Source organism: Syzygium oleosum, unplaced genomic scaffold, assembly GCF_021117445.2.
Source record: "Syzygium oleosum isolate NSW1041296 unplaced genomic scaffold, Sole_v2.1 Sole_v2.01, whole genome shotgun sequence".
NCBI classification, from domain to species: Eukaryota; Viridiplantae; Streptophyta; class Magnoliopsida; order Myrtales; family Myrtaceae; genus Syzygium; species Syzygium oleosum.
The window spans coordinates 29,454,649-29,481,623 of record NW_026607485.1 but is presented as its reverse complement, the minus strand read 5'-3'; the positions used below and the strand labels follow the sequence as shown (position 1 = coordinate 29,481,623).

The following is a 26,975-nucleotide window of genomic DNA, read 5'->3' as shown; positions in this document are numbered from 1 at the left end:
ACTGTAGAATGGTCGTTCAACCTGGACGACGGTGGCCTACTTTTGGCCGACTTTTCATAGAATTAATGAAGTATGTTCAAATTTCTAGTTCTCATTCTCAGGTCTGGCCCGTCTCTCTCTAGTCTCTACAGCTGCAACGTCCGATCTCTCTCGAGTCTTGCCAGTGTCGCCAATCTCGTCTCGTCTCTCTCTTGATCTCGCAGGTTGCGAACTCGCCATTGTCGGAGGCCATCAATCAGCCCACTAGGTACCTCTCTGCTTTCGCTTTCGATTTCGATGTTCTGCGATTTCGATTTCTTTGGCAGTTTGCGTGTTGTTTCTTTATTTAAGCTGCCCTCAATTGATGTCTCGCCTCAGGCAAGCTCATTGTCGATTTTCCTTCAGAACCATTCTGTCTCAAGTCTCGTTTGCTAACGTGCAATGGCACCGGCCACTAACCCGTTAGGAATGGAGTTCGAGGTGTTCCTGAGTTTCAGGGGACCGGATACTCGGGACCATTTTACCAGTTGCCTCTATAGTCAGATGGTGGAGAAAGGAATCCGCGTCTTCAAAGACAACGAAGAGCTCCGAGTCGGTCAGAAGATTGGCGGAAACCTTCTGCGAGCCCTTGACAACACTCAAATCTACATCCCCATCTTCTCTAAGGGCTTTGCTTCCAGTCCGTGGTGTCTCCGCGAAGTTGCACATATGGTAGATTGCACTTCAAATTCGGACGGGAAGAAGGAGATTCTCCCCGTTTTCTTGGACGTGGAGCCGGACGATGTCAAGCTCAAAACCGAATTGTACAGAAATGCCCTGTCTGTGCATAAGAATAAGTATGGCCCCGATGAGGTGAAGCGCTGGGAAGTTGCTCTTGTGGAGGTTCCAACTAGAGTAGGATGGAAGCTGGAAGGAAAAGGGTAAGTTTTCCACAACTTTTTCTGAGTTATCAATTTCGATATGATCTGTCCAGGACTTAGTTTTGTTTTTAAATCAGCTCTTAACATAACAAAAAATTTCCCCAACCAAAGAAAAGAGCAAATTCTCTCTCCGGTAGCGATGGAGCTCACACCACTTGATGCAGCACCCAAGCTTTGACTTGTGTCCTCAAGATCTGGAGGTTTTCATCTATATATTGACAGTGTCTCGATGGAGTCTCCCAGATCTCATCGAGATCTCCAGAGAGAGAAGAGAGGGAGAGGTGACATGGAGACGCGGTATAAATTGAAATTTCTTTATTGAGCAGTAAGGCGAGATTCCTTTCCACTCTTCTCTATTCTTCAACCAAATACGAAATGACCTAATTTCTTGGGCAGCAGTTAGTGTTTAAATTCAATCAACGGGAATCTGGACTACGATAACAGCTAATCCGAGGCCTTTTATTATAATTTAGATGATTTTCTTTGTAACTTGAGATTGTTATGCTTAAATGGATTCAAATTTGTTATTGAAGAACTGCCACCATTTGTACATCGGTCTTGATATATTTAGCTTATGTTATTCAAATCGCTTACGCTTGAAAGTTTGGAGTAGTACATATGTCATTATTTTCTCAGTATGAATTGGTCCACCATCGCTGTCTGGCAGGTACGGGGAGCTTATAAATTTGATTGTTCGAGAGCTTCTACGTAAGCTGAAGGGGAAGGACAGACCTCTTCCCGACCATCTAGTTGAAACGGATGATTTAGTACATATAGAGAAACTGTTGGATGCTGACTCTGATGACCATGTACAATTTCTTATAATCCATGGAATAGGTGGTATTGGTAAATCAACTCTTGCTAGCGTTACCTTCAACCGATTCCGGTCTAAATTCAATTGCAGTAGTTTCCTTGATGATGTTCCATGTCAAGGTCTTTTAGATGTGCAAAAGAAACTGTTATCCGACACACTGGGCTCGACCTCTGTTGATGGAATCCATGACACCAACGATGGGATCGATCGCATAAGAAGAGGACTTAGCAACAAGAAAGTTCTGGTAGTTGTTGATAATGTGGACGAGAAGAGGCAACTTGAGAACCTCACAGGGAGATCTGATTGGTTCGGTTCCGGAAGTAGGATTGTTGTCACAGTCAGGGACAAAAGCACAATACTTGATAAGGACAACCAAATGTCACTTAGCAATTACTTGGCCTACCCAGTGAAGGAGATGCCCCTAGTTCAAGCGATTCAGCTTTTCAGCAAGCACGCCTTTAGAAGCGAAACTCCTCCAATAGATTGGTACAATTTCTCGAAAGGAGTCGTTTCAAGCATAGGAAGGCTTCCTTTGACTTTGGAAGTAGTGGGTTCTCTTTTTGCCAACACGGTTAGATCAGAGTGGGACGAGACATTGGAGGACTTAAAGCAAGTCCCGCATAAGCACATCCGAAATACATTGATGATAAGTATCAACAAGTTGGACGATATAGAAAAAGCCATATTCCTAGACATAGCATGTTTTTGCATCGGGGAGTATAAGACTTATGCGGATTACATGTGGCGTAGTAGCGGATATTCTCCACGCAGCGCAATTGATGTTCTTCTCCTCATGTCATTGATAAAGATTGATGAGTTCAATAGGTTCTGGATGCATGATGAAATTCGAGATCTTGGAAGGTACATTGTCAAGGAAGACAATTTTGAAGATGCTGGACAGCGTTGTTGGGTGCTGATTGATGAGAACACTCTAGACATACTGAGGAGCAACAAGGTGAAAGTTATTACGAGTTGAAGATATAATCGATGGAGCAAAATCTTTGGTCATGTGCTTTAAAATGAAAATGGCCTGCTTTGCTTTTTAACTTATAGTAAAATAGAAAGGAACTCCTAAACAACAAAAGTATATGTTTTCATGCCTTACCCATGTGAAATGAGAATAAAGCTAACGCGCTATTTGGTTAGTTGAAATTCCTCATTTCTTGTGTCGGTGAGAATGAAAATGAGTTTTTTGGTTCCTTGAAAAGGTGTTTAGTTTGTGAAAAGACTAAGGATTCAACACCGAAGGACATTTTAAACATGCTTGGTTTGTCTTATATTCAAGTTGAAAAGAACACTAATTATTTTGTTATAACATGCGTTAGATTTAATAAGTTTGGGGTCGAAGAAGAACTACTGACATTGTTGACTACTTGCATTGGTTTTTACTTCCTATGTTGCACACTCAATTTTTATCCTCTGTTGCTGCTGGCAGGAAAAACGAGTTATACGAGCACTCAGTTTGGGTATTAGTCATGACTTAATACCTGAAGAATTAGCCTGCTTGCCAATGCTGAGGTTTCTTGGAGGGGAAAGACTGAATTTCGTAGGTGACTTCAAAAATCTTCTTCATAGTCTGAGATGGCTTTCTTGGCGTCACTGTCCACTGGATTTTACAGCGACGAATTTTTGCCTGGTGAATTTGGTCGTGCTCGACCTTTCATCAAGCGACATCACCCACGACTGGGGTGGATGGAGGCATATTGAGGTACCGACACACCTCACTCATGTTCACTTCGAATTCTATCAATTGACCTTCATGTTTCATACTTTTTGTTGGCATATAATACGCCTTGTTTTTTCCACTGCAGATGGCGAAAAAGTTGAAAATTCTAGATTTGACATGTTGCGATGAGTTAACCAGGACACCTGATTTTTCGGAGTTTGGTCAGTTGGAGAAATTGATTCTCATTGGGCGTCAGCAATTGTCTACAATTGATAGCTCAATCGGTAAGCTAGAATTGCTAAATACTTTGAATATCGAGGGATGTGCATCTCTCGAAGGGTTGCCCGAAGAAATCGGTTCTCTAGAATGCTTGTTGGAGATTGTCATGCCTTGCTTTGGCAAATCGTTCAAGCTTCCTGAAACACTAGGCAATTTAAAATCTTTGACGAGGTTTGAAATTCGATTTCATCCTGGTATCTACCGACTTCCTTACTCTATTGGAAGGTTGAATCTCACACGTTTGGTTTTGTCTAATTGCAAGAATTTACATGAGCTTCCAGACTCTGTGGGGGAACTACAATCATTGATCGAGTTGGATTTAAAACTCTCGGGGATCTCTATTCTCCCTGATTCCATTGGAAGGTTAAGGAATCTCAAGCATTTGCTTTTATTTGGATGCGAGAATCTACATGAACTTCCGAACTCCATCGGAGAACTAGAATCATTGGTGGAGTTGGATTTAGAACTCTCGGGGGTTTCCGTTCTCCCTGATTCCATTGGAAGGTTGATGAATTTCACGCATTTGTCTTTTTCTAAATGCAAGAATCTACATGAGCTTCCGGACTTTATCGAGGAACAAGAATCATTAGTTGATTTGGATTTAAGTTATTCGGGGATCTCTGATCTCCCTTATTCCATTGGAAGGTTAAAAGATCTCAAGCATTTGCTTTTATCTGAATGCAAGAATCTACATGAGCTTCCAGACTCTGTTGGGGAGCTAGAATCATTGGTTAAGTTGGATTTAAAACTCTCGGAGATCTCCGTCCTCCCTGATTCCATTGGAAGGTTGAAGAATCTCAAGTATTTACTTTTATAAGAATGCGAGAATCTACATGAGCTTCCAGACTCTATCGGGGAATTAAAATCATTGGTTGAGTTGGATTTAAAACTCTCGGGGATCTCTGATCTCCCTGATTCCATTGGAAGATTAAGAAATCTCAAGCATTTGCTTTTATTTGGATGCAAGAATCTACATGATCTTCCTAACTCTATTGGCAAACTAGAATCATTAGTTGAGTTGAATTTAAAACTCTCGGGAATCTCTATTCTTCCTAATTCTATTGGAAGGTTAAGGAATCTCAAGCATTTGGTTTTATTTGGATGCGAGAATCTACATGAGCTTCCGGATTCTATCGGGAAACTAGAATCATTGGTCGAGTTGGATTTAAAACTCTCGAGAATCTCTATTCTCCCTGATTCCATTGGAAGGTTGACGAATTTCACGCATTTGTCTTTTTCTGGATGCGAGAATCTAAATGAGCTTCCAGACTCTATCGGGAAACTAAAATCATTGGTTGATTTGGATTTAAAATTTTCGGGGATCTCTATTCTCCCTGATTTCATTGGAAGGTTGAAAGATCTCAAGCATTTGCTTTTATCCGGATGCAAGAATCTACATGAGCTTTCCGATTCTATTGGGGAACTAGAATCATTGGTCAAGTTGGATTTAGAACTTTCGGAGATCTGCGATCTCCCCGATTCCATTGGAAGGTTGACGAGTTTAACACATTTGTCTTTTTCTGGATGCAAGAATCTATATGAGCTGCCGGACTCTATTGGCAAGATGGAATTATTGGTTGAGTTGGATTTAAAATTCTCGAGGATCTCCTTTCTTCCTGATTCCATTGGAAATCTAAAAAGACTAAAAGTCTTAAAGGTGGCATACACAAAGATATACACGATACCTTGTGCTCTTGGAGGGTTGAAGACACTTGAAGAGCTCGATGCCTCGTTTTGTCAGCATCTCATGGATGAAATCCCATGGGAAACGTGGAACTTGACCCGTCTGAGGGTCTTGGACTTAGAATGGAGCCCAATCTCTACATTGCCGAAAAAGATGAGTGTTTTTTCTAGTCTCCAAACGCTTAAAATTGCAAGCCACCGGCTTTCCCTATTGCCAGAGCTTCCCTCGAGTTTGAAATGCCTAGTAATCGCAGATGCTGAATTCCCTGTTCTTCCCGATCTATCACAATTGAAGAGGCTACTAAAGTTACAGCTCAGCGACTTCCCTAATCTGGCGGAGATTCCAGGTTTGGGGGAAATGGAATCACTGGAGTCTCTACACATTACCATGTGTGATGGTATCAAACAATTGCCAAACTTGTCGAAGTTGAAAAATCTACAGCATCTCGAGCTATGCCGTTGTAGAAAGTTGAGAGCGGTCGAAGGCTTGAAAGAACTGAATAATTTGGTACATGTGAAGATAGAAAATTGCAAGTCAATGGAAAGGTTGCCCGATGTGCCGACATTACCAAGTTGGAGTTGGGTTTGGCAGAAGCTTTAAAACAAACCGTTCCATCTACCATGCGACTGATTGAAGAATATCGTGACCGGTTTCAAACTAGTGCAGTAGGAAGGTGAGTGGCTTTGAACTTGTCCCGGATTTTCTTTGCATCCAAAGTGCGCTTTGGTCGGACGAAAGGTGTGGCAGAATAGCCTTGTCAAAATTCTCAGGTGCGATTTGATTACACCAAAGCAAAACATAAGTTATCATTTCGGCTTCCTTTCTTGCTAACCTGTAGAGCTGGCTGGGAAGAGAGAGTTGGCGGCGAGTTATTCAGAGTATTGAGGACCTGCTCCATGGGTTAAGCCGAACTTGCTGGCCCTGCACGTGGAATAAAAGCCAAATTGGCAACACACATTCACCATCAACAGGAACTCATCCGAGTCACTTCTTGAGCAATCTATTATATTTCTTGATGGTGTTTTCTTGCTCAAATTGAATTCTTGTGATGCATGGAGTTTTTCAATTATCTCTAAAGTATGAGTTACAAATTACCAATGTCTGATATCGGTTGCATTAGGCACGATGGCATCTCCTTGTGCTTGTAGTTTAGCCTATGAATGACTTAGATTATATCCTGTTTGTCGTCCATCCCACATTTGATGAAACGATACTGGGGACCACTGCAATTACCAAATGCACTTATTGAAGTGTTGTCTACGTGATTTAGAGAGTAGTCCTAGTTAATTGACTTAAGTGCCCTCTTGGAGCTCGAGAACAAGGGCGACATGTGGAATCTACATTGAAGCCTATGGAAAATTCAAAAACGTTTGTAGAGATATGAAACATTACATATGTGGTCACAAATTATCTGTTATTATGCATATGGCCGATATCTTTTTGTAATTTGAAGATTACAGGACAATACATAATATGGGAAAATATCACCCCCATTTCAATTTAGTTAAGTTTGAATATGAGTAATGTTTATAATTTGTAATCTACCAATCAGAGGTATAGTTTGAGAAAGCTTCTTGAAATCATGATAGAGGAGAATGTGACCCTCGTCTTGTAATATTTTGAATCCCTTTTTTTAATGAATAGATGTAACTAGATATGGAGATTTGCCCTAATCACCGGCAGCAATTTCTTACACCAAGTTCTCCTTACGAGCATACAGACTATGAGGTTACTGTTTTTTCTGACTCGTAAATGTTTGAGTTTAAGTTATTCCAAAAAATAAAAGCAAGAGTCTATTTGTTTCATTGATAACCTTTTATTGCCGGAATTTTTTTTCAAGGAAATTCGATTTTAGAGAGAGTCAACCTTTCTTTGGTAATTGTTTGTAATGAAAACAAGTTGAAAAAATTGGTCTTACGATATTTGATAATAGCTAAAATCCATTAAAAGTGGCTTGTATCGTTAATTACAATGAAGTTAAGAAACAAATTAAGAAATCATATTTATAATACTGTTCTTTTAAGTATTACGTCGGTTCCCCAAGGAATTAAAAAAAAGGTGCGTTAAGGATACTCCAGTGACGAATAAAATGCCCCTTCAAATTGATGTGGATTGAAACTCTTCCACGTAGCGAAGCAGGGAAGACTGACTGAAATGGACTATAATGAGGAGGAGGACAGACCTACGCATCATCTACTGACAAAGACAGTAGCTTGAATTTTCCGCATTACACTCATCCACTTTCTGACCAAAAAAAACGAGAGTGAGAAAAACAGGCTCTGCTTTTTAGTTCTCATTCTCAGATCTGGCCCCCTTCTGTCTCTAGTCTCTACAGCTGCACCTTCCGATCTCTCTGGAGTCTTGCCTGAATCGCCAGTCTCATCTCGTGTCTCTCTCGATCTCGCGGGTTGCGGCCTAGGCTTTGTTGGTCGGCCATCAATCAGTCCACTAGGTACATCTCTGCTTTCGTTGTTGATTTTTTCATCCGATGTTTCGATTTCGGCGTGCTGCGATTTCGATTTCTTTGGCAGTTTTCCAGTTGTGTTTTTTTTTTTATGCTGCCCTCAATTGATGTCTCGCTCCAAGCAAGCTTCTTTACAATTTTCCTTCAGCTCGATTCTGTCTCAAGTCTCGTTCGTTTGCTACAGGGGATGGTGTTGGAAATTTGTTAGATAACATGGAAAAATAAGAAGAATTGGCGATATATTGAAAAACATGATAAAATAATATCAAAATGTCTGAGGCATGCAAGTGCTGTCCTTAAAGATAATTCCGCCTCTCGAAGTACGAAACTCGATGCGTAAGGCTCTAACGGCTATCCTCCCAACATACAACAGACCTTCTATACTTCGCACTAAATATTAGAAGTAAACAAGAACAACATTATGTGTATAACCCAGCAAAGAAAGGAAAGATAGATAGAAGAAAGAACAAAGAATATTCTTTATTTGATATGTATATATATCTATCTATCACTTTCCAATTATGTTCAAAGTAACAATTTATAGATACAAGAAAGAGAGCCGTTAAAAACTATTGTAAAATAATGGAGGGTTTAAGAACAATTAAATCAAACGTTACAAAGACGTTAGAAAGCCGTTATACGGCTGTTGCAAAACTGTTACAAAATAATGGCTATATGGCCGTCATAAATTATAATAAATATTTTAAAACTGCTGAAATATCCAACAGATGGCACTATCCACTAACACATCAAGAATGGAGTTCGAGGTGTTCCTAAGTTTCACGGGACCGGATACTCAGGACAACTTTACTGGCTGCCTCTATCAGGACATGGTGGAGAAACTTCAAAGATGACGAAGAGCTCCGAGTTGGTCAGAAGATTGGTGGAAACCTTTTGCAAGCCCTTAATGACACTCAAATCTATATCCCCATATTCTCTAAGGGCTTCTCTTCTAGTCCATGGTGTCTGCATGAGGTTGCGCATATGGTAGATTGCACTTCAAAGTCGGACGGCAAGAAGGAGATTCTCCCCATTTTTTTCGACGTGGAGACGGATGATGTTAAGATTAAAACCAAATTGTTCAGACATGCCTTGTCTAAGCATGAGGAGAAGTATGGGTCGCAGGAAGTGAAACGCTGGGGAGATGCTCTTGTTGAGGTTCCGACTAGAGTAGGGTGGAGGCTAGAAGGAAATGAGTAAGTTTTTCACAACTTTTTCTGAGCTATATTTTTAATATAATCTGTGAATAACTTTTTTTAAGCTAAGATCTAATTGGTCTATCGTTGATCGACTTTTATATCATATATAATCTAGTCTTCGAGTTACTACTTTCTCTTTAATTGATATGTAAGTTGAAAAGAAGTTAATGCGAATGTTATGTCATGGTCCTAGTCGTCGAATGTTGAGTTATCATCTTGTTTGGTTGTCAAAAACCGCAAAATAAATAATGTTCAACAATTTAGAAAATAGAAAGACGGAAACAACAAACAGACAAAATATTTGTCGCGACCTAAAATTTCTCTCAGGCTAATGGATTATTAAGACTAAGCCTAACTCGGGCCCCCCCAAGCCCTACCAATTCGCAACTTAGGGTTTAAGTTTTTAACATGCAAAAGTTTTCATGCTTGGAGTCGCCACTAATCTATTTGTGGTAGGTCGATTAGAAACCTAAATAAAACATAGGGAGATATGTTTTATTCCTACGAACCAGAGATTCTAAGCTCAGGGACTTGGTTACGCTAGGTCTAGTCTAATGCCCTTTCGGTACCTTTTCTTTTCAAAAAAAAAAATGTTTTGGCAGACAGTTTGTATTCATTTTAACTTAGTCACTAGCATGTGAGGTGATCATGCGGGTGCGCAAACCACCAATTTAACACCCAGAAAGCATTAAATAAATTGCAAGTTTGGAAGAATTACTTACCTGGAAGCAACGTAAGCATCTGCATTGTTAGCTAGAAAATCACATTGACACCCTAATATGATTTCTAATTAACAAGCAATTCACTCAATTTCTTTTTTGGATTTTCACTTATTTAAATGAAATCTAGCCTATATGCAATGACATGCGAAAATGACATGCGATTAATGCAACCTAGCATGCAAACTATATGTCGTGCGACGACGTGACCTATTTCTAATGACAAGACGAATGATTATTTTTGGTATTTTCTCAATTTAAATTCGGAATAATAAAAATGCCTAAATTAACATGCAAACTATGATGACTTAATCTACCCTAGCATGATTTCTTTTTAGGATTTTTGTTAAAATTCGAAATAATGAATTACTTAAATTAAGAATACAATCTATCCTAATCTATCCTAAAACAATTCATTCTTCTTTTCTTGGGATTTTCATGGAAATTCGAAATAATAAAATAACCTGAATAATCTATTAAGATTAGAATATTACTTAATTTAAACTAGGAAATAAATCATCTCAAGTCCTAATTTAAATTAAATAACTACTCTATCTTCTAGATATATTTAGGATTCCTAGACATGCAAAAACTCTAATTCAAATCTAATTAATATTTTTTGAATTTTCTGTTTATTTGAAAAAGGAAAGCAATTAAATAAACAAGGATAGCAACCACATTCAAAACGTCCACGCGATCCGCCATATTTGTTTCAAACTCGGATTAGGCATACAAATCAAACTATCGGTCATATCTATAGGGTTATAGATATCGACGGAAAGCCGATTATTCAAATTTGGAAAGCGGATAAAAATCATTATCGTACCCAAGTCGTTATGGATAAGATAACAATTTTCCGTATCGCCGCGTATCGAACCTTCGGGATAAGGTCGGATAGTCGTCCAGATACGTTGCTAAATTAGGAAGTTTTCCTAATTTTGAATATTTAAAAATATTGCGGATATATCGAACATTATCCTAAGATATCTAAATATCCACATGATATTCACGAAATATTCAAACACCCATATTAGGAAATTAAATATTCTAAAAATATCGGATAATGTTGAATTACCTAATTTGCAGATAACTTCCAAATTCGAATTGTGGATCGGGATCGGGCTTTGCGGATCGAGACGGCGGTGGTGGCGACGACACGGTGGCTCACGGGCATCGAAGACGGCGGGGGCGATGACCGGCTGAACAGCAACTTGGCGGGGGCTCACAGCGATGCACGAACGGTTCCGGGTGATGTGGTACCGATCTTGCGCTGGACGAAGTGCTTGCTGTGGCCTCACTGACGTGCACCGCCTGCAGCTTCTGTTGATTGGCCGCTGGACAGGGAAGAGTCTTCAGCTTGGCGAGGGAAAGCGGCTGAACGAAGACGTCTTTATGCACGCCGCATGGGGAATCTTCAAAACTGTAGCTGCTGCTTCGTGGACCAACAGGATGGAGAGGAGGCGTTGACAAGCTCCTCGGTTGACTGGAGAAGACGTGGCTGGTGCATGGAGAAGCAGCAACAGCAGCGACAGCCTCTCGGGACAGGCTGTTCGGCGAGGCAAAGCAGCGACGATGGTCCTTCAACGGCTATAACTTGCGGACAGGGAAGGAGTGATGGTGGCTGACCGGGACGGTGTCGGCGGTCCTCCGACGCGGCGGTGACGCGCGATGGGAGGCACGACCACGGGTGGCGGTGTTGCCGGCCTCCCTTCTCTCCCTTTCTTTCACTCTCGCACTTGAGCTCTCACTCTCGCACTTGAGCTCTCAAAATCAGATCTGAAAATTTTTCTCCCCCCTACTCCTTTGAAATCTGACCTAAACATGTTGATATAATGCTAACCTAGGTCAATTAGATGGGCTCTATAGTCCTAATGGGCTTAGGCTTGGGCTTAGGTTTAATTTAATTTAAATGGGCTGATTTAACTTGGGCTTTTATTTAATTAAGCATAATGGGCTGAATTAAACTCAAATTAAAACAACCGAGCCCGTTTGACTTGTAATTCCCGGCCCTTGCCTTCCGAGCGAGCCGAGTCTCGTTCGATGAAATTTTAAGCTCATTCGCCACTGCCAATCTGATGCAAAAATGCAATTAAATTAAATGGACCTAAACTATATGTTTATGCAATTTAAATATTTTTATTTAGGGGTTAAAAATTTAATCCCTAATTTTCTATGCAAATTACACTAAATGATACGCCAAAATTTAGGTGTCAACAATATTAATGGGTATTCATTATAGATCAAGCACTCTAATTTTGTACTACTAGCATATGAATATTTGATCAATCTCCAAACATTGCCTACACATTACAAATAACTAAAAATTATTTGATGAACATTAGTTTTCAACAAAGATCAATTTATAGTTTCGGGGCAAAAGCCACCAAAAACCCTAAACTATACTCACTGTGACACATTTACTTTAAATTTTTTTCTGTAACATCAAAAATCCAAATTTTACTCATGTGTGACACATTTACCCTAGGTCAAAGTTCCGTCAACGAGGGCCTTAAAAAATCCGCCTACATTGACGCTGGAAAGAAATTATTGTTGACATGGCTCTCACGTGACTTAAATAAAATAAAAACGATATTGTTTTGAGTGAAAAATCACCTAATGGAAACTTAATAGAGGGTAAATAAGTCACATAGGTGCAAATTTGGGATTTTTTATACTATAAGATTAAGTTTAAGGTAAATGTGCCATAGTTAAGGTTTTTCATGTAATAAAAAAAAGTTCAAACGTGTCACAGTAGGCAAAGTTGGGATTTTCCGTGACTTTTTTCCTTAGTTTTATGCAAAAAGGGGAACTTGGGACAGGTCACATATTCTCTACTGTTGTCCCTCGTGTTTTAATGACGTTTCTTGCAACAAAAAAAAAAAACATGCGAAACATTAATAGCACGTTTAGTTGCGGTAATAGACATTTGTTTTATAATTCTGATTTTAGGACTATTTAAGAAATTCTGATAATTTTCCTCCTTTATTCCATATGTTATTCATGAAACCAAACGGTGTATGGGATTTACATTCTTAAACTCAATAGAGAAATAGTTGTTAAATATCTCTTAAATTTCAGCATAACAAGTATTACAAAGATGGTCACTAGAAGCAATAATCTTGCATCACACCCTCACCTTCTTCATAACTGATTTGCAAATGGTAGAAGTTTAGTGATAACGTTGACGGTGACATTCTTAGATGTACCATTCTTTAACGTTTTCCTATAACATGAGTTAATTGTTGCTCATATTGAATCTTTGACATGCCAAAGTTACTAAACTTAATTTTCAGTTTTTTAACCCATGAGTAAGTAGAAGGACCAAATAGTCATAAAGATATAATTACATTCCTTTCTTCTTTTTTCTCTTCATCAACCATAAATGAAATGACCTGATTTCCTTCATTTCAATTTTTTTTTATTTCATAAACATCCAAACAATCATAAAATCCAATCATTGCTTTCTTTTGATCAATATCCGAATCCTTTCCATTTCTTCTTAATCACTGCATCCGAACTGAATGTTAGTGTTTAAACTCAATCCATGCGAGTCTAGGCAGTAGTTAGTGTTTAAATCCAAACAATGGGAATTGGGCAGTAGCCACAACAACTATTTTAAGCCCTTTAAAGATAATTTTTCATTGTAACTGGAGATTGTTCCCTTTAAATGGATTCAAATTTGTCATTTGAAAAACTGCCATTGTTTGTAAATCGTTCTTAATATATTTAACTTATGTTGGCAGGTTTGGTGAACTTATAAAATTAATTGTTCGAGAGGTTCTATTTAACCTAAAGGGAAAGAACAGACTTCTTCCCAACCATCTAGTTGAAACGAATGATCTAGAACGTATAGAGAAATTGTTGGATGTTGACTCTGATGACCATGGACGTTTCATTATAATCCATGGGACAGGTGGTATTGGTAAATCAACTCTTGCTAGGGTTATCTTCAATCGATTACGGTCTAAATTCGATTGCAGTAGCTTCCTTGAAGATGTCCAAAGTTATCGTCTTTTAGACATGCAAAAAAAACTATTATCCGAAACACTGGGGTTGAACTCAGCTCAAGAAATCTATGACATTAACGAGGGGATTGATCGCATAACAAGAGGACTTGGCAAAAAGAAAGTTCTGGTTGTTGTCAATAATGTGGGTGAGAAGAAACAACTCGAGAACCTAGCAGGGAGCTGCGATTGGTTTGGTTGCAGAAGTAGGATCATTGTCACACTTTGGGACCTAAGAATAATAAGAAATAAAGACAACCAAACGCTTTGGGACCTAAGAATAATAAGAAATAAAGACAACCAAACGCGACCTAGCAATTACATGGACTACTCGGTAAAGGAGATGCCTTTTGATCTAGCAATTCAGCTTTTTAGCAAGCTTGCCTTTAGAAGCAATACTCCTCCAGAAGATTGCTACAAATTCTCAAAAGAAGTCATTTCAAGCGTAGGAAGGCTTACTTTGACTCTGGAGGTCGTGGATTCTCTTTTCACCAACACGATCAGATCTGAGTGGGACAAGAGATTGAAGGAGTTAAAGCAAGTCCTGCCTCATAACATCCAAGAAACACTGATGATAAGTATCAACAAATTGGACAACATAGAAAGAGCCATATTCTTAGACATAGCATGTTTTTGCATCGGGGAGGATAACACTTATGCATACTACATGTGGCACAGTATCGACTATTCTCCATGGAGCCCAATTGATGTTCTTCTCCTCGTGTCATTGATAAAGATCGATGAGAACAATAAGTTCAGGATGCATGATGAAGTTCGAAATCTAGGAAGGTACGTTGTCAAAAAAGACAATGTCGAAGATGCTGGAAAGCGCATTTGGGTGTGGATTGATGAGAATAATTTAGACATATTGAGGAGCAATGAGGTAAAGCTAATCAAGAGTAGAAGATATAGTCAATCCATCAAAGTCTCTCCTCATGCGCTTAAAATCTAGATTATTGGTTGATGGCCTTCTTTGTTTACTAATTTATAGAGAAATAGAAAGCAACTCCATAACCAAAAAAAAAAATAGGGAAAAAACCACAAAAAACCCCAAACTTTGCCCCCTGTGACACATTTACCCTGGACTTTTTTTTGTGACACCAAAAACCCCAAACTTTGCTATTTGTGACACATTTACCCCAATATACTGTAGCCTATGGTATTTTAGTCTTTTTTCCCTTTTTCTATTTTTTTTTCTTTTTTCCGGCGTCGGACGAGGGACCCTCGCCCCGCCCAGGCGAGGGCTGCCCTCGCCGGCGTTGGGCGAGGGCAGCCCTCGCCTCGCCGGAGTCGGGCGAAGGACTCTCGCCCCGCCCAGGCGAGGGCTGCCCTCGCCGGCGTTGGGCGAGGGTAGCCCTCGCCTCGCCGGCGTCGGGCGAGGGACCCTCACCCCGCCCAGGTGAGGTGAAGGCTGCCCTCGCCTGGGCGCGACGAGGGCTGCCCGCCGGCGTCGGGCGAGGGCTTCCCTCGCCCGCCCATGCGAGGGCAACCCTCGCAAGATGCGCGAGGGCGACCCTCGCTCGACGCCGGCGAGGTCGCCCTCACCGAGATCGGGCAAGGGCCGCCCTCGCTCGACGCCGGCGAGGGCGGCCCTCGCCGGCGTCGAGCGAGGGTCGCCCTCGCCGGACGAGCGAGGGCAGCCCTCGTCGACGCCACGGCCCCCTCGCCGGCGTCGGCGAGGGCTGCCTCGCTCGCCCGGCGAGGGTGACCCTCATCCGACGCCGGCGAGGGCCGCCCTCGCCGGTGTCGAGCGAGGGCGGCCCTCGCCCGATCCGGCGAGGGCAACCTCGCCGGCGTCGAGCGAGGGTGGCCCTCGCTCGGGTGGGGCGAGGGAAGCCCTCGCCCGACGCCGGCGGGCAGCCCTTGCCCCGTCCGTGCGAGGGCAGCCTTCACCTCGCCTGGGCGGGGCGAGGGTCCCTCGCCCGACGCCGGCAAGGCTAGGGCTGCCCTCGCCCAACGCCGGCGAGGGCAACCCTCGCCTGGGCGGGGCGAGGGTCCCTCGCCCTCGCCGGAAAAAAGAAAAAAAAAAGAAAAAAATAGAAAAAGGGAAAAAAGACTAAAATACCCTAGGCTACAGTATATTGGGGTAAATGTGTCACAAATAGCAAAGTTTGGGATTTTTGGTGTCACAAAAAAAAGTTCGGGGTAAATGTGTCACAGGGGGCAAAGTTTGGGGTTTTTGGTGGTTTTTTCCCAAAAAAGTATATGCTTTCATGCCTAACCCATGTGAAACGAGAAGAAAGCTACGGTGCTGTTTGGATGGTTAAAATTCTTCGTTTATTGTTTCGGCGAGAATGAAAATTTCTTTGTTTCCTTGAAGGTGTTTAGTCTGTGACACGACGGAAAAATCAACACCGAGCGTACATTTTTAAACATGCTTCGTTTGTCTTATTTTCAAATTGATAGAAAAAATGGTAATTGTTTTGTTACAACCTGCGTTTTATTAAATTAGTTTGGGAACAAAGAAGAATTACTGAAATCGTTGTACACTCATCTTTATTGTCCGCTGCTGCTGGCAGGAAAAACGAGCTGTATGAGCACTCAGTCTGGGTATTAGTCACGACTCAACACCTGAAGAATTAGCCTGTTTGCCACAGCTGCGGTTCCTTGGTGGGGAAAGAATGAATTTTGTAGGCAACTTCAAAAACCTTCTTGGTAATCTGAGATGGCTTTCTCGGCGTCATTGCTCACTAGATCTTTCAGCGATGAATCTTCACCCGGTGAATTTGGTTGTGCTTGACCTTTCGAAGAGTGACATCACCCACGATTGGGGTGGATGGAGGCAAATCGAGGTACCAAAACACCTCTCTCATGTTCGTCTTAAATTCTATCAATTGACATTTGCTAGCTATTTGTATGCTATTGTAATCCCATACTTTTCGTGGACATGTAATTGGCATTTTCTGTCCATTGCAGATGGCAAAAAAGTTGAAAGTTATAGATTTAACGCGGTGCATCTCGTTAACCAATACACCCAAGTTTTCCGAGTTTGGCAAGTTGGAGAAATTGATTCTCGCTTGGTGTATGAGATTGTCTACGATTGATAGCTCAATTGGTAAGTTAAAACTGCTAAGTACTTTAAATATCAAGGGATGCCATGACCTCCAAGGGTTGCCCAAATAAATCGGTTCGCTAGAATGCTTGTCGGAGATTATCATGCCCCAGGCTAGCACGCTGCCCTTATATGAACCGTTCAAGCTTCTCGAGACACTAGCCAATCTAAAATCTTTGATGAAGTTTGAGATTCATGATAATCTTGCCATCCGCCAACTTCCTCACTCTATTGGGAGATTAACGAATCTCATGCATTTGCGGTTGACTTTAGGCTATATGCTAGTTGAGCTTCCGGACTCTATTGGGGAACTAGAATCATTGGTCGAGTTGAATATGAGTGGCTCGGGCATCTCCGCTCTACCTGATTCCATTGGAAATCTGAAGAGACTAAAAGTCTTAAAGGTGGCATCCACATAGATACACAAGATACCTTGTGCTCTCGGAAGGGTGGAGACGCTCGAAGAGCTCGATGCCTCGTCTTGTCTGCATCTCATGGATGAATTCCCATGGGAAATGTGGAGCCTAACCGGTCTAAAGATCTCGGATTTGTATGGGAGCCCAATCACTACAATGCCAAGAAAGATCAGTGATGTTTCTTGTCTCTGAATGCTTAAAATATCAAGCTACCGGCTTCGCCCGTTGCCCGAGCTTCCCTCGAGTTTGAAATGTCTAGTGGCCGAAGCTACTGATATCCCTGTTTTTCTCGACCTCTCGAGCCTAGTTTAGTTAGATCATCTCGAATTGGGGAGAAAATATTTCGGTACCAACCACGTGATAGTGACGACGGTTATCTCACTTTGGAAGGACGCGCAGTACATCCATCGGCTTCCTTGTGGCTTATCGACCTTGAAAGTTTACTGGATCCCGCAATTGCCAGATTTTTCTGACTTCAGAAGCTTGTCGGTTCTCTCTATCAGCTATTGTTTGATGCCACACTTCCCCGTACTTACATACTTGGAGAGCTTAAGGGAATTGGAGATACAGTGGTGCGCCTTCCTGAAGAGCACACCCGATCTATCGTGCTTGAAGAGGCTCCAAGAGTTAACACTGTTTTTCCTAGACAAACTTGTGGAGATTCCAGGTTTGGAGGGTGAAGAACACTAGAAGTGTCAAAACTTGTGTACGGCGTTCACTTTAGTGCCAAAAGTTTGTTTCGGATCACTTAAGTGCCACTTTTTTGAAAAAAACGATCATTTAAGTGCCAACTCCGATTTGGATCGCCGGAAATCTGACGTAGCCATATTTTATTAATTTCTCAGTCCTACATGGCACGTCGGCGCTGACGAGGACAATATTTAATAATATTTTTAAATTTTTTTCTGATTTTTTTCTGTTTTTTTCCTTTTTTTCTTTTTTTCTTTTCTTTCTTCTTCTTCTTTGTTTGGCCGGTGACCGGACACCGGCCACCGGCCGCCTGGCCTCGTCCGGACGAGGCCGCCGTCGCCCGCCACGGGCGAGGCGAGGCGAGGCCGGCCCTCGCCCAGGCCATGGCAGCCTCGCCGGGCGTCACCTTCCCCCGGGCGACGCCCGGCAAGGCCGATTAAAGCGCATTTTATGAGATAAATTCGACGTTACCAGAAGTTGAAGAAGACACCATTCAGTATTGGAGAACAAGTGAGACGCGCATCATCCCGGAAGTACAGGGAGTTCCGATTAAAGCGTCAGTTCCGATCGTACAAAAGGTGGGGAAGTACAGTCTTGTCGAAATTCTCAGGTGCGTTTTGATTACATGAAAGCATAACATGAGTTCTCATTTTGGCTCGTGTTTGCTAACCCGCAGAGCTGGCCTGGAAAAAGGGCAAAGAAAGAGTTGGCGGCGAGGATTCAGAGGTCTTATGCCCGGCACGTGGATTAGACTCAAACCGGCTTGTGGAATAAAGCCAAATTTGCAACGCACATTCACCATCGACATGAAATGATCCATGGGTCCTCTCGTCATGTCACTTCTTGAGCCATGTGTTATATATTTCTTGATGAGGTTAACATGATGATGTTTTCTTTCTCAAATTGACTTCATGTGATGCATGAAGTTATCGTGCTCTATTCATTTCAATCATCTCTGAAGTATGAATTCATTATTTATGAATAAGGCTGAACAAATACTCATTACCAATTTCTATGACAATCGGTTGGGTTAGGCACGATGGTATCTCCTATTGTTTTTGGTTTAGCCAATGAAAGACTAATATTATTGTCATCCATCCCACATTTGATGGAACATTACTGGGGCCTGCTGCAATTTCCTTTTTTCGCAATTGCCCTATCCATCATGTCATCTTCCTTGAATCTTCATGGCATTGCCTTAGCACGACTCAGGATCATGTGTCGAGTTCCTTTTCTTGATCATCATTAGTCATCAGTTACGTAAGACAGATGACAATAGAGATTTTAGTCCCTAGACTCTTAGAATTACATGGCCAGACAAATGAATGGCCAAAGTTCATGTACTTTTCTTAGTGCTTAACTAAACGTTGCAATTTTTTTTTCGTATGATTCCTCTCCAATTGACCTGTCCCATCGCTTTTATGATTAGTCAACGAAAGGTCAATTATTCCTTTTTTTATTTATGGATTCTTCCATAGCAAGTTTTGCCCACTTGTTGATGGCCAGGAAAGAGGATGTTTGTAGACTCCTTCATGACGAAGTAGAAGTAAGTGCAAGGAAATGAGGAAGGTCAAATCGAAGACATGAAGCTAGTAGTTAGCAAAGGCCTTGAAGGGCCAATGACTTCCAAGCCAACGTCTGCATTGACATGATAAGAAATTTCATACATTTGGAAGACTTGAGAGTTTCATATGTTCGTAACAAAATTTTATTATTTGGGTCACTTCCTAAAATTACACCATATATATCTCCAAAACCAATATTTCAATAAATCAAACTTCAGGCTCGTGCAACCCATGGGACAATAATGGTTAACCGTCTCATTGTCGAACATAAATTCAGCACCCGCGGATCTTCTTATATTTTTTTTGTTATCTTGATCGTTAATTGATAACTTTAATTATAATAAATTAATAATGAATTTCTCTAAAGGGGACCTCATTGCTTAAGAAGTTTGTCCTTGTGTGTTTGATTCTGTTACTATGTGCAACACATTTGATGCTAATTTGGTATTGGAGTTATATTTGACAAACGCGTGAATCCTTTTATATGATCAGGGTCCGGTGATATCAAAAAAATCTGACAATGGAAAAAAAGACTTCTTATAGGATCCAATGACATTACAACTAGGTTAGCCATTTTACTAGCATTGTGGAATTGCACTTTCTCTCAGTCTTCTACTCAATTATTTGCATTTACGTGCGAGACCGAAATCCTCCTTCCAATTTGTGTCTGCTCCTTTATATTGTACAATTTTAGATCAATCGACCCCCCAATGTTTTACATCTATTCACAGTACAAAAAAAAATCTCAAAATAAATAAGATCAGCATGTTATCCACACTTAGTATAAAGACAACACACTCATTTTTATCTGAATACATGCAAAACCCTATTGATCTAGGTCCTGACACGAGGCCATGCTGGGTAGGATGCCTATTGTTATGTCGTGCCTTCTATGCTTCTTACGTACGCTCCGCCTATGGATGGTGTCTCAAATTTGAACATACATCGAAGATCAAAACGATTTCCATGGTCTGAAAAAGGAAGAAATCATGTATGTTATGGTTCCGGATAAGGATATGGATCTGTAGCATTATTGGCCCGGTTTACATTTTGATCGATGATCAAAGAGCTTCTGGACTCATATCCGGACCAATGAGTGGTAAAAGAAACACGAGATAATTAGGGTTTTCTCACTGTATATATCGTTTGTCTATTAGATTATTGCTAACACAAGACGTGACAATTTCAAGATTTTTTACCTGATTTAATTTTCTTTATTTTTAGGAGGGCCATGTTTTTTCTCCCTTTCCTAGTTAGAGGAAACTTCCTTTAGTCGTCCTTTAATTGGTGGGTTACAAACACCAACATCACCCACATTATATTTTGTTAAATTTGCATGTGTACGATGTTCATAACTTGTAAACCAATCATAACCAATAGCCAATGGAATAAGAGTTTATTATGTGGAGTTAGATCATCGCTTGGGTTTATGAATTTCATCTTTCATCGTAAGATCGGTGTAACCCTCTGAATAATGATACTTTTTTCTCTAGTTGCGCTTTGATGTGTTGCAACGTTGTGTTATGTTTGACTATTAACGAGTGTCCATTTTAACCATGTCACGTATGCATTCGACCAAGCTGGGTTGAATGAATTTTGACACACTATATCAATATTGATCTAACTTGGATGACATTTTGGCATTTTGTGGCAATGAGAATTTTACTTTGCATATGCATCACTAAACATTCTTTGATGGCCATGCTAGATGAAGTTCTTTAAGGGAAGCTGGGATTTATGATTGTGGACCTGTGGCTACTTCAAGGTGATGATGAGACACGCGTGAAGAATGGGTCAATGGAGATGGCATGGTGCATAATGTGGACGCGTAGGTGCATTTCCTTTCAATGTAATCTCAATTTCAATGCAATTTACATTTTCTCGCCGGACATTTCTTATAATTAAAAATAATCTATTTTCTCTAACCTACCTCTTTTCCATACATATCAAAGCATTGAACCAGCAATAAAATACCAATTTGAATTCAAATCAAATTTTGAAGATGAGTCTTTTCACCAAGCCTGTAGATGCTCAAAATATAGTTGTAGAAATCCACCATGTCTTGTTTATTGTCCACGTTCTGCCTATAGTTTCATCTAAATATCTTGACATTAATTTTATCTTATTATTCACTACTTGTATTAAGGTTCTTCCAAATTGATCATCCACATTCAAAACTCTTAAATGATGATACAGTGTTCTATAGTTTGTTCTTATTATGCAATTTAAAGGTCCATCAAAACATTTGATTTTTTTCTCAATATAACACTCCAAATGTACATTTCACCAGCCTTTGATTATTTTGTCATCATTAAAATAGTCGTAGAGAAACTCGTAACACAACCATGTTAAATTATTTTTTAAAGAGTGATCCTAGTTAATTGGCTCAAGTGCTCTTTTGGAGCTCGAGAACATGTGGAATCAATATTGAAGCCTACAGAAAATTCAGAAACGTTGCAAATTTGTTGTATTTACCTGCCCCCCACAATTTCCTCTCATTTTCGACTTAACATCCAAGCAACTAAGAAGCCTCAAAAAGTCTCGAACCCTATCGCAAAAGTCTCCTGTCCTCTTCGTGTCTCTTTCGTCTTTTTATCTTTTATGTATACTTCATGCGTTTACTCGCAATTGAGTTGAATCGTCAGAGAAAAAAAAAGTTGTGGAAAAACACGAAAGACGTCTCTTCTTTTGAAACATTTACATACAACGAGAATGCAAATTCATTGTATTTACCTACCCCACAATTTCCTCTCGTTTTCGACTTAACATCCAGGCAACTAAGAAGCCGCAAAAGTTTCGACCCCATCGCAAAAGTCTCCTGTCCTCTTCGTGTCTCTTTCCTCTGTTAACTTGTACGTATGCTTAATGCATTTAATCGCAATTGAGTTGAATTGTCAAAAAAAAGAAAGGTTGTGGAAAAGCACGAAAGAGATAAAGTCGTGTACGTGTCTTCCCTTTTGCTTTTTCAAACATATAATGGAGTCGGGCCACGCGTTTTGACTTTCCTTGCGTTTACATGGGGGATTTCACAAGGAGATGAGGGGAAGCTTCATGTGTTCACTACATGGACATGGCTTGAACATAGCGACCCTATTCCGCGCGTTTTCGCTTTCCTTGCGCTTGTTGGCGTTAAAATTTGTCCTCACAACCGACATGCTGTTTTTGCTGCTAATCTACAGCTGTGGAAGGATAGGCCAAATCAAGAAATGAGATGCATTGGGAAGCTTGTGAATAGCAGAGTTCTTCTAAGTAGGAGAGACCGATGTAGGATGGGAATCAAACTAAAGTTTTTATCTGAGTAACCCGTATTTGTTATAATCTTATAAGAATATAATTTTCGTGGTTTGAAAAAGGAAGAAATCATGTATGTTGTGGTTCCGGATAAGGATATGGGATCTGTAGCATTATTGGCCTGGTTTACATTTTGATCAATGAGCAAAGAGCTTCTGGACTCGTATCCGGACCCATGAGTGGTAAAAGAAACACGAGATATTGAGGGTTTTCTCACCGTATATATCGTCTGTCTATGAGATTATTGCTAACACAAAACATGATAATTTCAAGATTTTTTACCTGATTTATTTTTCCTTTATTTTTAGGAGGGCCGTGTTTTTTCTCCCATTCCTAGTTGGAGGAAACTTCATTTGGTCATCTTTTAATTAGGGGGTTACAAACATCAACATCACCCACGGTATATTTTGTTAAATTTGCGTGTGCACAACGTTCATAACTTGTAAACCAATCATAACCAATAGTCGGTGGAATAAGAGTTTATTATTTGGAGTTAGATCATTGCTTGGGTTTATGAATTGAGTTAATACCACGAAAAACCCCAAACCGGTACGCCTATGACAAATTGATCATAAATTAATTTTTTGACCACCAAAATCCTAAACTAGTATACATGTGACAAATTTACTTTTCATTAGTTTTCGTTAAATTTTATTGTCAAATTGCTGAGTTAAACGACATGTGACAGTTGACGGATGTACCAGTTTAGGGTTTTACCCTCCGTTTGCCACAAGTGTACTAGTTTGTAGTTTTTTTTTGTATTAATCCAATTTAAAGGAGAGTAAATTTGTTACAAATGTACCAATTTGGGGTTTTTTGTGGTCAAAAAATCAATTTGGGGTAAATTTATCATAAATATACCAATTTAGGGTTTTTTGTGGTCAAAAAATTAATTTTTGGTAAATTTGTCACAAGTGTACCAGTTTGGGATTTTTCGTAGTATTAATCCTTATGAATTTCATCTTTCATCGTAAGATCGGTTTAACCCTCTGAATAATGATACTTTTCTCTAGTGGCGCTTTGATGTGTTGCCACGTTGTGTTGTGTTCAACTATTAATGAGTGTCCATTTTAACCGTATCACGTACGCATTCGACCAAGGTGGGTCGAATGAATTTTGACACACTATATCAATATTGATCTAACTTGGATGACATTTTTGTAACATCCCGAATTTCGACCCGTTTCCGGGACCAATAAAGTGTATATTAATTCTCGTTTAATTTTAGTAAGTCTCGCCCAGAGCTGATCACTCATGGGATACTAACCCAATGGGAATGGCTAAATAGGAAAAATGGTACATGGACCGGGGACCCGATCGCGAATTGGGCACCAATTTCGAGAAATGTCGAGGAAATATTTTGGGCCAATGTGGGCCGATCTTAGGAAAGTGACGGATTCGATTTAGCCAACGAAGTAAGATCGGATCGCGGGTGATTCTGCACGACCGAGAGTACACGTGGCGAACGAATCCCGAATTTAATCCAAACGATCGCGACCTTCGGCACTAGTGATAATTCCTTTCATTCTTCCGAAAATCGAGGCTATCACAATTCGGACAACCCTAGGTCGATATGCGTAACCCCTGAACAGTCGCCCGTTAGTGAGAGGCCCTAAAATTTTGAAATGAGCAAAATTGATCGCGAAATTGGACCCGAACTTCGATGTCGAAATTTCGTGGACGTTTGCGACTATTTTTCGTGGCCGATGCCATTTTAGGTTGGCCACGCATATTTGGAGTGTGTACGGTCGAAAAATGGAAATTCGACCCGGAAGTGAAAAATTACCATTTTGACCCTCAAGAATTTGAAGCCGATTTTCGAGGCCGTAAGTGACTATTTTGCGTGGCCGACACCATTTCTGAGTGGCCACGTATATTTGGGATTGGTATGGACAAAAATTGGAATTTCGGTCCGAAATTGGAAAATTACCAAAATGCCCCTATGCCTATTTTAGTTATTCCGAATTTTGGGCCTAATTTTGGAATTAAATTAAGGTTTTAATTATATTAATATGGTCAGCCCAATTATTGAACCAAATGCCCCATTTACCCCTCTATTATTGGATGAGGATGAATGTCAACCCTTGGATCAAGGGGTAGGATGGACATGTGGGCTAGATGGGTGACATTTGGATTCCACCCAAGACCACTTTGACAACATTGGATCCCCTTGGACCGGCCATTCTCTCTCGTTCTCTCCCTCCACGTCGTTTCCTCCTCCTCCGTTTCCTTTATTGCCGCCGTGAAGGCCGTCCGCCGGAGCGCCGACCGCCAGCCATTGTCCGGAGTGCCGCCGCACGCCGTCTAGCCGTGCCGCCGTGCCAGCCTCACCATCTTAGTTTCCCTCTCTTTCTCTTCTCCCTTAGACTGCCGATCAACCCCGGCCGTGAGGGACACCGCCGGACCGCCGTCGTCCGTACGCCGCGCTGTCGTCCGTACTGTTGGAACGTCGCCGCTGATTCCGCCGTCTACCGGCGATTGGCCGCTCGTTCCCGTCTACTCGAATCGGTTTAGGCGAGTATTAAATCCCTAAATCCAAATTACTTCAATTTGCACTTTAAATGGGTGAATTAGGGTTTAATTAGACTAGATTATGGTCTAATTATAGATGAATGTGTATTGGATGATTGTGGGGTTTAATTGGAGCCTAACAGAATGATTTAGATGTGATTTAATGCCCAAATGTGGGCTGTTCTGGTACTGTTCATACCAGAACCGAATTTGGATCAAAATTGTCTAAGTTGGGATTAATTGGTTTCTTGTTGTGGTTGCTTAATTTAGGTAATCCAATGGCTAAATGGGACTTGTTTGGGTTAAATTGTGTGAGTCCTTGTTGTTGGTATAGTAGCCGAAATTGATTGGTTAATGGTGGACTTGAATTATAAATTGATCTCGGGTTTAAATCATGTATTGAATGCCGAGTTTCAATGGGCTGAAACGGAATGGATTGGGCGTGCCGACAATGTATTGAATTGGTCGAGTTAAGACGAATTATACTTGGGCACATATTGGCATTAGTGAATTGTATGTTCATGATTGACTTGAATGCCATTATATGTGATTTCGCATAATGTGTTTTGATATGGCTGGAATTGTGAGTGCGAAATTGCACGTACCTGAGGTGAATAATCGTGGCCTTCGGGTCGGTATATTTGTTGGCCTTCGGGTCGTGGCCTATGGGTCGGATTATAATGTGGGCCTATGGGTCGATTTATATTTGTGGCCTTCGGGTCGTGGCCTACGGGTCGGATTATAATGTGGGCCTACGGGTCGATTTGTAACTGGAAACGAGTTGCATATCGGAGTGCATTGCATGAGCATGCGTAAGACGTGCGCGTGACCAGTGTGTACGCGTATGTGCCGTGAACATTATCTTAAATGCCTAACCTGCAGGGTCATTGTATGAGTGATTTGGGCTGCGGGCCTAGGTCAATTATTGTGATGTTTATGGCACACTGTTATGTGTATTTTTAATCGTCTGTCAGGAGATGCATTTTAGCCTAGTTTAGGTTTAGGGGTTATTTACTTGCTCAGATTCATCTCACGGTTGTTGGAAACCGATATTTCATACCCCCGGCAGTGAGGATGGCAGAGCCGCTTGTGCGTTTTGGGATTCCCCACTTCATCGAGAAGACTTTTTCCGTACATCCCGTAGGGGACGGGAATATGTACATTAGATATCATACGCTAGTATGGGTAGATGTTGGGGAGTTAGAATCTGCAATTCATGAGTATGTTGCGTGGCGTTATAGAACGTATAATGGGGAGGAGACCGGATCCCTTCGGACTTTCGATATCCCATTTAACGGGAAAGGTGAGATTGATCCCCAGTGTCCCAATGGAGATATAGTAGACCTCGCCACTTCAGTCGAGGAGGGTGTGAGCTCCGATGGCGTTCCTGTGGAGTACGAGATCGATGAGGTCGAGCCGATGGACATGGAGCCGGATGATGATGAGCTGGAGTAGGATATGGAGCTGGAGGAGGACCCCGAGCCCGAGGCGATGGATGCAGAGGATGAGCCCGAGGAGGCTGAGTCCGAGTTAGACTCGTTAGATTCTGATGAGGAGCTGCCAGATAGTTCTTCTTCATCAGAGTCTTCTGGTTCTGATCCGGACTGGGCCCTAGGTTGATCTTAGCCTTAGATGGAACGGCTGCACCTTTTTGACTGAAGCCGTCTTAGCTCAGTAACCTTTGGCCACTGACCCCTTTTTGACCTTAGTGGTCGTTGTTCG

The 26,975-nt window shown here is 41.1% G+C and overlaps 2 pseudogenes; both read left to right on the top strand.

The window, feature by feature from the left end:
• Window positions 1–75: 75 nt before the first annotated feature.
• LOC115685206 (disease resistance protein RPV1-like) lies at window positions 76–6,579 on the top strand (annotated as a pseudogene).
• A 1,644-nt stretch (window positions 6,580–8,223) lies between these two features.
• Window positions 8,224–26,975, top strand: part of LOC115668903 (disease resistance protein L6-like) — a 62,956-nt pseudogene continuing 44,204 nt past the window's right edge.